We start from the raw sequence: 13,275 nt of genomic DNA on the forward strand, positions 1-13,275 counted from the left end.
TGTTCATTCCTTATTAAAGAATCAATCAGGACTAGGCGTGCTGGGCCCTGAGGCACTGGCACTTCAAGAGCCCTGAGGATGTAGGGCTGGAGGTTATTCTGCATGCCGACTTTCAGTTTTTAAGAGTTAAAAGTGCTTGTTTTTGTTGCATAAGAGCAAATTAAAGCACTTATCTTTTACATCCTCAAACTTTGCACTAACTGGATGTTAATATCCTGCAAAAACCCTACAGAAAAATAGATAAAACTTCCACAATCAGATTGGAAGAAATGCTCCATAATTGGCTCCATTGTTTCACCCGACAGCTCTCTCATGGGCGGCCACGTATCCTTTCAGTCAAACAGGTGCAAAGGCTCAGACCAATCAGAGAGGCAATAAATGCTATACACGTAAGTACAAACTTAAAAACTCATATAACAATAATAAAAGTATACAATGGTTAAAAACAAAAAGAATAAACACTATAAAAAATTAAGGAAAAAACTGCAGCCAACACTACAGTGCAGTCTGTTGAACTCTTAGCCTGACCTCTCTGGGGTATGGGAGGTGGGATTCAGTCCTGCATCTGAAGAAAATATAATCTGATCAAACATTATTCAGCTTTAAATATTGTTCAGCTTTAAAGTTACTGTGCAACTGTGTAATAAAAATGTGCTCACGACTTTGGCCTTGAGAGCGATAAGAAGCGATCGCCTCATCCTGCAGGTGCAAGATATCTGCAAGCGAAGAGACTAGAACACCCAAGGCCGCTTTCCTTTTATGGAGTTGTTTTTCTGCTAATGCAGCACTTTCCTCACAACCCCCTCCTGTAAGTTTTAGAGAATATATACCCATCCTCACAGCAAATATTAGGAATCTCCTGATGTGAGCTGTGTTGAGAGGTTGTCTCTGTCTCAATAAAAGTTCACTGATTCCCCATCTGCAGCAGGTGTCCGGTTGTCTTCATTCTCCGCCAGCCTGGTTAAGTCAATTCCTCCTTAACATCTAAAAGAACCTATTTAATGAAGGAAGACGGTTCACTTTGTGTTTAATATTATTCTATTGCTGTTGTTGTTTTTTTATATCCTTCAATTGGCGTCACGAACAGGATGCGCTCCAGGTCAACTGGAACGGATGGGAGGAAATCGGCCGTGGTCTGAGTGAACGGAGTTTGGACAAAAAGCTGTGTGCACACAAAAACAAGGTAAGCAGACCTTTTATTTCTGCTATATTGAACATTATAAAAATACTTAGTGTCCAAACTCCTAGTAATTCATAACCAAAATTGTCTGGCTTACTTAAGGCTTGTTGAGAATCAGACAAGTGAATAAGAGATAAGTGAATAAGAAATAAGTGAATAAGTGAATAAAGATAAGAGTGAACTGAGGTCTGACCACGGTTGCAGCCGACGGGTTGCTCTCCGGTGTCGGATACATACCTCAGTGCAGGTCTGGGACCTTGAAAGGGTTTATTAGTAACGCCTTTCTAAACAAATTAAAAGGTTAAAGGCCTTGAGAATATTTTTTAGTAATATTCTCTAAACTACAGAAGGGTTAGGAAGGCCCAGAGGACTTTATTAGAAAAGATCCTCTAAAACTTAAAAAGGAGAAGTACTGGTTGGAGTCCAAAGGAGGGGTCCCTTTGATCAATAGGAGAAAACGGATCTCTTCTTAAAACCCCGATGATTTTAGTGTTTTAAATGTTTTGATGTTCTGTTTGATATTGGACACACATAAATACACGCTGAATGCTTGCTGTGGAACACTGGGCAGGACAGTTTGGTTCTCCGTTGTTCACAGATTACACAATTAAAGGAACTAGGTTCCTCTTTTGGTTAAAATAATACACCACACATAGAATTTTTTTACACATTTATTACATACATAAGGAGGGTAATGAGTGACTGCAGGTAATGTATGAAGTGTGAATGAGACGTGTGAACAAGGTGACAACCAACTAGCACCCCTATCAGGAAGCTCTAGGCAAGGTTACCCGCCAGACTCCGGTTTGGTAGAAGCCTGGTAACACCTGAAGGGATATTTCAGTGCTGACTCACCTTTAAAGCAGCGCCCCAGCTGTTAGTGCCTAACAGAGGCAGAAACCCAGCTGGCCCAAATTCTCCTTTAAAATCAATAAATAGAACATAAATTACCGGTGTGTGTAAATAAGTTGTATAAATCTGTTAGATCTGAAACTCCTGCTAAAAAACTTCCTCTCTACAACTCTTTTCTCTTCTCTCCCTCTTTCTCTCAGTTGGGATTCTGTGTGTGTATGTGTGCTGGAGAAATAAAAAAAAAGGAAAAGGGTCTCTCTCTCTGTCTCTGTGAGAGGAAAAAGGTGGGGGCCGAGTGAGCCCGCGGGGCCGAGCGGGTCCGCGGGAGCGAGCGTGTATGCTGTATGAGGAAGAAGGGAGTGAGAGGGAGCGAGTGAAAAGAGTAATCGAGTATTTGGTGATTTTTTTTACTATTTCAGAGGCACTGGGTAAGAGTTTTGACTTTAGCTGTGAGAGTTGTGAAAAGAGCAGGTTTTTCTTTTGTTGTAGACTGTGAGTAATCGGTGTTTTTCTGCCTATTGTGCTGCGTGTAAGACACAGAAGTGTAGAAATGTTTGTGGTTTATCTTTGTTTGACGTTTTATATAGAGTTGGTTGATTCAGGGTGATTTCTCCCGTTTAAGGGAGGAGTTGCATTGTGGTTATGTTAAAGCTTTGCTGTAGGGGTATGTGTGTGATTTTGTGCTGGCTTCGCATGTTTAAATGGATGCATAGAAGTTTGTCAGTGAGAAATTGTTATGGTGGGGTTTTAAAGTTAGTAAAGAGTCAAACAACGCCCACTGTTTTAAAAAAGGCCCAAAACATCATAAAAGACACCTCACATCCTGGCCACTCCCTGTTCGAACTGTTGCCCTAAGGCAGACGGTACAGGGCAATCAGAGCAAAGACTAATAGACTCAAACACAGCTGTTATCCAACTGCAATAACACATCTGAATACTACAAAAATGTCCACCATGCCACTCTTGTGTTAATCTATGCACGGTCTGAAGCATGACGGTGGGAATACTTAGTATTTTAAGTATTCTATCTATTTTATTGATTGAATTTTATTGTTTTTTTTATATTTGATATTACTAGGGATGATGCAATGATCGGGGACCATTCTTAATGTCGTCGGTCTCATGACAATGACAATAAAGTTTTTGATTTTGATTCTGATTCTGAAATACACCCTCCTCAAGAGTTCAATGATTTAGGCAGTTATGTTTATACAAATACTAAATGTATGTTTAGTGTCTTCATACAGGTGTTTTTTCTTAACCTGGAAGCCTGAGTACGGCAGCAGAAGACAGGCCAAGCTTTGGCTAAAATTCACGGCTGGACACCAGAGTTGTCCTCACCCCTCCCGGTAAAACAAAAAAGAGAGAATGTAGTTTGAGGCGGGTTTTTCTCGCTGAACTGCTCTGGGTGCTGTGTCCCTGAATCTCACCAGTGTTAACCTCTGGCGGAAGACATGGAGAAAAGGAAAAGATGTTCCTGGTAAATCACTGAAACAAATAAAACCACACACAACCAGAGAAAGATATGAGAAGGGTGAGGAACAGACACATGTGCGTGTTAGAGAAATACCTCGTTTGAGAAAAAGTTAAAGTAACCCATATACAGACGCACCCATACATGCAATGAAGAAACAGCTTACATACATGTGCACGTACATGCAAGGTTAAAGTAGCGACACTTAACATACACCTGTTTTTAAATGATATAGTTTATACATTACTGACAATTAAACGCTTTGGGTTGCAGGACAACAACGTAACGTCAAAAGACAAAGACACTGGTCTGAGGATTAAGTGAGGACACGACAAATTTAGTGGTTAAAAGGGTCGACTTGGGACATGTTTTTGTTGATTGTTTAAGACAAATGACTACTGAATGATAGGAAATTCCTTTTTAGGTTTCTAAACAGGATCTTAAGAATTTTAACACGTACCTGTGTTGTCCTGTCAACTTGAGGGGTTATGAGTTGATTATATGGAAAAAAAAAAAAAAAAACAAAAACAAAAAAGGGGGGAGACGAGATCTCGTTGTTTCTCCCCTCTCGGGATAACACAGCCAACACAGCACAGCCAACACAACATCATTTTCCTGTTCGCCTGTTTTGTTTTGTTTTTGTTTTTTCTGAGAGCCGAAGCTGACCTGGACTCCTACCCTCCCCTCTACCATCGTTGCCCTCTCCGCGACCATCTTTGACCCTTTGACCCCTGAAGGCCACAGCAGCTGGACTCACAACAACAACTTGAGGATGTCAACAGTGCTGCAAAAGAGTGATCTCATGCAGCAGAGACGGAGAGCACTAAACCTAAAGCCCGTTTCACTACACGGGGGAAATTCCCAGGCTGCGTCAGCTGACAGAGCTGTGACGAGACGCGCATTAAGCCCGGAGGAAAAGGGACGGTGAGCAGAAGGATGCTGACCTCTGAGAAGAGCCGAACAGCAGAGCTGCAGAGGGCCGTGGAGCAAAGTAAGGACAACATAAACAGACCCAAAGAGGAGGGGAGGACCCTAGGCCATGCGTCAGGCCGCTGGTTTACCTAAACTACAGAACAGGAAGGTGATGAACACAAACATATACCAACACACGAACACACACTTCTGCATGCGCCTACTTAGAATGAAGGGAAACACACACATGAACACTTATGCACTTGTTGAGGGAGTAAAAACTGATACATACCCATGCACTAAAATCAAAATGTTGATTTAATTTACTAAGAAGTGACACACAATGCTCCAGCTGCTGCAATGAAGAATGCTTTACTGACAAAGGCTCAATGCTGCACACAACAAAGTCAAATACAGAATTTGCTATAATAATAAGCCCAGAGGGCATTTGTGTGGTCTGGGGAGCAGAGTCCGGAGCGGTTTGGTTATGAAAATGATGCCCGTGCGAGATATCTGGGGCTTAAGGCCTCGACTTAATTGTTTACTCTACACTAAAAAGAAAAGAAAACACTCTGAGCAGTGGTGCAGAGTGAAAACGAGGAATTAACAGTGTGAGTTTTATTTCAGAGCGCCACGTCATTGTGATGGAGATTTAATAAAGGAGGAACACACGGACAAAGAAGAAGAGAAGGGGGGGCAGCCCTTGAACGCGATTGCCTGAGGCATTAAAGTTCTGTACTAAATTCTGGTTTCCAGTGTGAGAAAAGTCACGCAGTGCCAGTAGTAGAGCTAGGTTGAGTGATGATTCTAAATTACTGTAAGTAAATCATCGTACACCGTTCAAGTTTCATGATAACGGGGATCTAGACTTTGTTGAACCCTAGGCAATTTGAACAGGTAAAAGTCGAGTGACCAAGTAGCAGTTGAATAAAAGTCATTGAATAAGTGTTGAAATAAACTGGCAGAATTAAGAGAATTAAAACATTTCAAGAGCTCAACTTACTTAATGGTTCAATTTTGTTTCACGAACGCAAAACATATAGGTTTATGAATATGAAAAGGTTGAGGTGGTGTTGATTTGACTCTGTGTAGGTTTAGGTTGGTATTTTTATTGATGGGAAGAATATTCAGTGACAAGTCCTAAGACCCGGGCGTCTGCATTCTGTTTTTGTTATTTTTCATTTTATTTTGTTTTATATTTACTGATTTTTGTTTGTGAATCTTTTCTTTAAGCAGATCTGCACATCGGAAATTACAAGCATTACACGTCGGCGAGAAAATTGTTGTAAGTGAGTTTCTCCGCATTGAAATGGGTTCTGGAGGAAACACTTGTGGGGACAATTAGAAACGAGAGTCCCTGTTTAAAAAAGGATTCAGCGAGGTAATCCAAACTCAAGTTCTTGTTTCTTTTTGAGATGACGTCATTTTGCTGAGTGTGGAAACTAGATGCGACGACAGGTTCCACTATCAGCAAAGAACGGATGAATGGATGAAAGACTGGGAATAAAAACAAACGGACTGACTGGTAAAAGATGACAAGACTTGACCATGACTCAAGGTTAACCACCTCCACCTAGATAGGATAAAAGGGTGGATGAATTTATGTGGGTTTCTTTTACAGGAGTAGAAGGATGACAAAATATTCGAGGATGAGTGAACCTGTAAATGCCATTTTTGTGTCTTGTGTTGCTTACAGAGGTAACTGCGCAGCGTTACCATTTACATTTTCTTCCCTACAGGGTTACAGTTTTAATGTTTTTCTATTACAGGATTTCTGGGCGGATGTGTGAAGAAACGGTGTTTATGGGTTAGGAGTTGGGGATGCTATTACACTGTATTCTGGTGAGAGTGTTGGGGGAGACACACCCTGTCTTGAAAACTGTGATTCTTTTACAGGAAATGTTTTATAGCACCTATGGAATGAGGATGCCTGACTACGGTCAATGTGCTGCTAATGTTTGCTTTGCTTTGGTGAGAGGGGTGCAGTAGAAAACAGACAAGTGACATGAAAACAAGTAATAATAACAAATAACAAATTTGGGGACAGTTTGACCTAGAGCCCACTAACTGGCCATTAGGGGCTCTCTCTCTCTCTCTCTCTCTCTCTCTCTCTCTCTCTCTCTCTCTTGGAATAACATTGCCCAAAGGGTGAATAAAGCAAATTGTGGCAATAATAGTGATTTAATGATTGGAGAAACCTGAACATGATACTTGTCTGTTGAGCTGAATCGTTTATTACTCTTATGATTTTCCGGTGGGACTATGAAGATTTTTTGGTACAGGTTGCAGGTTGTTGCTCTTTAACTCCTAGAACACGCCCTTGGCGAGGTGGGGGGAACTGGACCACCTTTCTCTGCCCCATCATCCTCTATTAGACGACATCCAAGCTAAGTAAACATGTCTTGGCCCTTTCCCCCTGAAATGACAGGCAGGCAAAGATGTTGCGTCTTTGTTTGCTTCCTGGCCCTGGGTCTCATTCCCATTGGCATAATCCTGATCTGTGAAGGGCCCCCGACACTTCTGACACCTTCAAGTTCAAAAGCTTCGCCCCCTTCTGACAGTCCCAATCTGACAAATGTAGCCCCTAGGGTCTTGCCCACCACTTCCTCTCCAGTTTTACCATATTCACTTTTGAATGTCCTTAGCAGTTACCGTTCTGGGTTTATTTTACGGTTGATTTATTCTTTCACATTTTCACGTTTATATCTCTCATTATTATAGTATACTCTGTACTCTCCACATTTTTATCATTACTTATGCTTTTTGGTTGCTGAGTTACAGGAACTGTTAATTTTGTGTCACTACCCTGGTTGCACTAACTCGTTGTATCCGTGTGTGCAGGACAGCTGTTACTGCTTTCGTCGGGAACCGAGACTGCTTGCAGCCGACCCCTGGGCAGGGTGGTGCCTGGACTCTTTTCTCCTCATCTGCAATGACAGATAAAGACAAATGATAAGACCCGAGGAGTTTTTCGAGCCAGGCTTCGACACGTCTCTGTGTTCCTTTGAATGTTACTTATTTTTGTGTGTTGACCCATTTAAGATGGGTCAAAAGGGGGATTTGAAGAAAATATAATCTGATCAAACATTATTCAGCTTTAAATATTGTTCAGCTTTAAAGTTACTGTGCAACTGTGTAATAAAAATGTGCTCACGACTTTGGCCTTGAGAGCGATAAGAAGCGATCGCCTCATCCTGCAGGTGCAAGATATCTGCAAGCGAAGAGACTAGAACACCCAAGGCCGCTTTCCTTTTATGGAGTTGTTTTTCTGCTAATGCAGCACTTTCCTCACAACCCCCTCCTGTAAGTTTTAGAGAATATATACCCATCCTCACAGCAAATATTAGGAATCTCCTGATGTGAGCTGTGTTGAGAGGTTGTCTCTGTCTCAATAAAAGTTCACTGATTCCCCATCTGCAGCAGGTGTCCGGTTGTCTTCATTCTCCGCCAGCCTGGTTAAGTCAATTCCTCCTTAACATCTAAAAGAACCTATTTAATGAAGGAAGACGGTTCACTTTGTGTTTAATATTATTCTATTGCTGTTGTTGTTTTTTTATATCCTTCACATCACAATCCACAAGGAATGAATAACTTCCCAGGCAGCAAAGCAGTTCTTCTCCCTCTCCTTCATTTAGCATCTCTCTAAAATAGAGGACCTCACCGGTACATAATGTAGAGGTGAAGATTAATCATCGTCTCCTGTCCCTGGCTACTGGGCCTTAAGGTGGACTGACCATCAAGGTGGAACATCTCATTTGGTAAATCACACGCTTTACACTTTACTTTTAATCTCTTGCTGTTTTTTGCTGATTGTTAAGCACTTTGATCAACCCTGTTGTTTGTAAATGTGCCATATAAATGAATAAACCGGAACCTACTCAGAGAGGAACATCAAGGTGTCTAATAGAATCCCTTCAATAGCCTACGACACATTCTCACACACACAGTCTTCTGGGGACCATGGGTGCTGAACATAAAGGGTGCTCCAGCTGACCAACATCCACAGCTACTGCTATAATACAGGTAATTTCAAATGCAGTCTTCAAACATCTCAACAAATAACAAAAACAGAAGATTTCTGTGCAGCTGGCTCACAGTTCGTCTCCTAGCTGAAGCGACAGCGTCTGTATTTTCCAGTGGGGGGGACAAAAAAAGTTATAAATGCGATAGCTTTACCTACGAGACTGAGAAAATAAGGAGAGAAAATACAGATTTCTTCATTCTCTACAGATTGTTTTATTCAGTCCATTAAATGTTTTTAACAAATGAAATGATAAAAAGATTCACGTTTGAAAGGTTTATCTGGGCAGCTAAACAGAAGTGTTTGCAGTTACAGTTTACAATAATGGACGCACAGTCCATTATTGTAAACTGTAACTGCAAACCATGGATACCACAGGCTCACGTGCACAACGTGAGCCTGTGGTATCCATGGTGACTACCGTAGATTAAATCATGGGTAGCAACAGAGACATTATAAAAAAAGGAAATGCCACTGAAATAAAGTGAAATCTACTGAAGATATCCACAACACCAAAGATGATGATAGTAATTTAATAACCAGCACAAGAAGCTTTTAAAACCTAAATTTAAAACTTTTTAAGTTTCACATTTTCACATCTTGTTCCATATATAATGTTTTTTTTGTGCTGATAATCACTGAAATTAAGGTTATTTATCTAATGAGTAACTACCTTAATATATATAACCAAACTGCTTTATCATTTATAAATGGTTCATTTTTGTGTACAGTTGTTATGTAGACATATTATTGGTATAAACACTTTCATTCTTGTTTGCAAAATTACTTTTATCTGGTAACTTTCTTGGATTGTGGCATGCAGGTTTTGGAGCTACATGCAGCACAATTTTTCTGACACAAATTCTTCTTCTTCTCCTCATTATTTTTGACTGACAGCAATGCTGTGCTTTCACAGCTCTGTTTCAGGAAGGTGTAAAACAACATGCCGAAATAGAGCAAAATAAATAAGAAATTGCTTGTTGAGTGGGTGTACCTGAAAAGAGGATGACAAAGACACAAACTTGTTTTTGTATTGTTAATACCACTGATTTTAACTCTTTACATACGTGTGCTCAGATATAGTTTTATTCTTGTTTCCAGTGCAGAGGCCTCTTAGAATACAGAAACACAGCTGTGTTGTATTTTGGCACCACTGCATTCAACCGCTGAATGCATTCCACCAAAGGATCGGCAGTGTGTCCCAGAGGAAGTGCTCATTCAAAATAGGTGATCACAGCAGATAAGATGGTCAGGAAGTCAGAGACAGAAACACCAAAGAGAATCTGGAGGATTTTCAAATTAAAAGGCTCAGTGCAGGTTAAACATTTTAGCTATGAAATGCTTCTTGGTGTAATTTGATGGTGTGAAGTCTGCAGAGATGCAATATTGAAGACACACCAAATGTACTCCCAGATTTATGCTACCTTTATGCCTGCTGTGGGTTGGAAAGCACACAATATTTCATTTAACATCTGCTTAGATATCATAGAACACACTTGGATAAATCCACAGAAAAGTGAGTCCTTTCACCCTGTGCACTGACCCTGCTTGATTCCACCAGTTACAAGAGTTTACTAACAATCATACTGTGCAATATGTCTTCAGAGACCCAGACATATCATGACTTCAGGAGAAAGATTCATTGAATAAAAGTAGAACTATGTGAAAGTCAAGACTGCAAGGGTCACAGCTACAGAGCTCAGATAATAGCAGCTACTTATGCAATATTTATAAGGAAGCAAGAGGTGGGCAAAGGGTTTATATCTTCATTGAGAGGACAACAAGATTAGTAACAAAAAGCAGAAGTTGCTTTATACTGCATGGTATATAAAGTATTTCTGGTGGAGAAAACCTTTCCTCATCTCAGCAGCACATACAGAAATTAAACAAGTTTTGACAAACTTCGAGACAGACTAAACATTCAAAGCATAAAAAGTCAAGTCTTTCAGACCAGGTTCGTAAATGGATTTGCTAAAGCAGTTCATCATTCTGTAATGAGGATTGCAAAATCACAAAGTCACTCTTGTCTGCCCTTCTTCTGTCAAGACAGTGCGCTGTAAACATTTTCCATACCTGTTGGTAATGTTCTTGGAAAATACTCAGTGTTTACACTTCTGCATAAACCATCTGCTGCCTTTTCAGCTAAGAGACTGACGTTCATAGTTTGGGTTAAAGTGCGACCTTTCACACCATTAAATAGAATAGCATAGAATAGAATAGAATATAATTCAACTTTATTGTCATTGCACATGTCACAGGTACAGGGCAACGAAATACAGTTTGCATCCATCCAGAAGTGCTTTAGCCATGATATAGATATATTACAATATATATTAGCAATAATATAGATATGTAAGTATATAACAGAAATAGGTCTATTGTGGTATGTAAGTATGTACACGGTATGAAGTATGTTATGAATATGCTATAAGTATGTACAGGCTATGAACAGGATATAAATATGAAAAAAAAAACTATACAGAAATATGAGATATAAAGCTATACAGAAATATACAGAACTATGCAAGTTGTAAACAGTTGTAGAATTAAAAATTATCGTATTGTATTATATTGTACAGAAACATTAAAAGTCCAACTTTTAACAAACGACACTCTCCTTAGTTTTCTTAGACAGACTACAAGGTGACACAGGTCCTGCCCAGGTGTGCACATGTGATGCTTCGTGTGCAAACTCTGAGGCCACTCAGCTTCTCTCCCTGTATGGACACATGGCTCTAAATGAAGATTAAATCCTGTTCGATGCATTAATACAAAGCATTTTCCAATTTTCTATTTCTTGGCTTCGACTTCCATCGCTCACTTACAATTTCATTTCAGTCCTCATAACTACTACGATGGTGGTGATTACTGAGTCATTACAGCCGCTATAATGATATAAGCATTTACACCTGATTTGATTCTAAACTCATTATCTGTCGTCTTTGGGAGGATGTTATGAGAAGCTGCTGTTCACTAACATTCATTTACTCATGCACTTACTTTCACACACTTACCTCTTCTGTTTAGAAGAGGCAGACAGTTATTTGCCAAATCATCCAGAGACTAACCAGCAGGGTATCTTAGCTTGAGTTTGAGATGGCAAATTTATAACAAAAAGCCTGCAGTACAAAGTGGAGGTGTGAGCAGGAAGGGGAGAATATGGGAAATGTAGGATTAAATATGCTCGGTTGTTTGTTTTTTTGTATAGAATAACAACAAATGAGTGATTGTAAATGTTATTCTTCTTTAAAAAATGAAGTCAAGGTCAGACACAACAGAGGCAGGATGGATAGTTTTAATTACATTAACTCACAAAGTAAAGAGAAGTAAATAAGTCGAACAAGCTCAGGCAGGAGGATTCAAATTATCCAGTGCCCCTGCCTGAGGTTTCTTCCTGTTAAACAAGAGTTTTTCCTTCCCACTGTCACCAAGTGCTTGCTCATTGGGCATAGTTTGATTGTTGGGGTTTTCTCTGTATTATAGTAGGTTCTTTACCTTACAATATAAAGTTGTGATTTGGTGCTACATAAATAAAATTGGATTGAAAAATAAAAGACTGGAGTGGAGAGCAGACAGGTATTAATGTCCTGCAGTTCACAGCTGGGACAAAAAGGCAGCAGATATCTGTGAAGTTAAGCGTGTGTTCAAGCCACAAATACACGTAGTACTGTGCTGTTTAAATCTTTGTGATCAAGGTCTCTGAAAACAGGATGGAGGTTTCTGGCTCAACTTTGAGTTCTTCTAAGGTGCCTGGAAAAGAGCAAGGGTATAAAGAGGTCGAAACTGTATAAATGTAGCCTGGGAAATTAGCGGCCTCACAGAAAGCAATAACAGCACTTTAACAACATACAGAGAAGGTACAAAGAGTAAAACACAAAGAGACAAAAACAAAAAAAACACTGAGTGAAAATGTACAAAAGGACAAATATACCAAAAAAAGGGATCTGGCTACACATGTTAGTTTCCAGCCCACTTGGCTGATATTGATCACCAACACCAACAGCTGCAAACATATACACCCTATTGTTAAAATACTGCCTGCTAAGGTATTTTGAGTATTGACACAATAATATTTCAACACATTACAGGTGGATTTACCAAGTACTTTACAAAGCAGGTCAACAGATGTGTGAAGAAAGGTGTGATGGGATGAAGCTTCATTAATATGCTAAGTAAGTTGAGTGAATTTTCACCTCGGTTTTATTCCAACATATGAACAACACTGATAGAATGAATGTTGTTATGCTTGCAAATTTTGACACTGTGTGGTCTATGTGGTTAATCTTTGAATTCAGGTATTTTCAGTGCGGTTGTCACATGTGTACAAAATCAAGTACCTAGCCAAGGAGTCTGCCTTTACCAACACTTGTGAAAGAAAGGCTTGTTTCAAAGATTTTAAAGATGAATTCAAGTGTCTGTTATACTGTATTAGGATGTCATCCTTGCAGCAATTCAGGTAATGAAATTTCTTCCCTTCTTGATGTTCCACAATCAGCTGTAAGTGCTATTATTACAGAGTGGAAGCATTTATAAACCACAGCAGCTCAGGCATGAAGTGGCAGACCAGATAACGTTACAGAGCGGGTTTCGTCGAGTGCTGAAGCACATCATAAAATCAGCCAACGCTTCATATTTCCAAATCCCATCTTGCATTAACAGCAGCACAAAAACTGTGTGCTGGGACCTTCATAGCAGGGGTTCACAGCCAAACAGTTCCTGTGGGTGTCATGTGTAGATGGCTCCATGCTTTTGTTCATATAGTGTATGCATTGTGAATGCATCATTGCAGGTATCTTAAACTGAGCTGTTTAGACATGAGATCTTCTGCATGCTTAT

The 13,275-nt window shown here is 39.9% G+C and overlaps 1 long non-coding RNA gene across 1 annotated transcript; it reads left to right on the forward strand.

Annotated features, from left to right (window-relative positions):
• Positions 1-572: 572 nt before the first annotated feature.
• On the forward strand, positions 573-7,837 carry LOC112436250 (uncharacterized). Its single transcript, XR_003024999.2, has 2 exons — positions 573-960; positions 1,088-7,837. It is a non-coding gene; the product is annotated as an uncharacterized LOC112436250 (long non-coding RNA).
• The last annotated feature ends 5,438 nt before the right edge of the window (positions 7,838-13,275 follow it).

This window comes from Maylandia zebra, linkage group LG7, assembly GCF_041146795.1.
Source record: "Maylandia zebra isolate NMK-2024a linkage group LG7, Mzebra_GT3a, whole genome shotgun sequence".
NCBI lineage: Eukaryota > Metazoa > Chordata > Actinopteri > Cichliformes > Cichlidae > Maylandia > Maylandia zebra.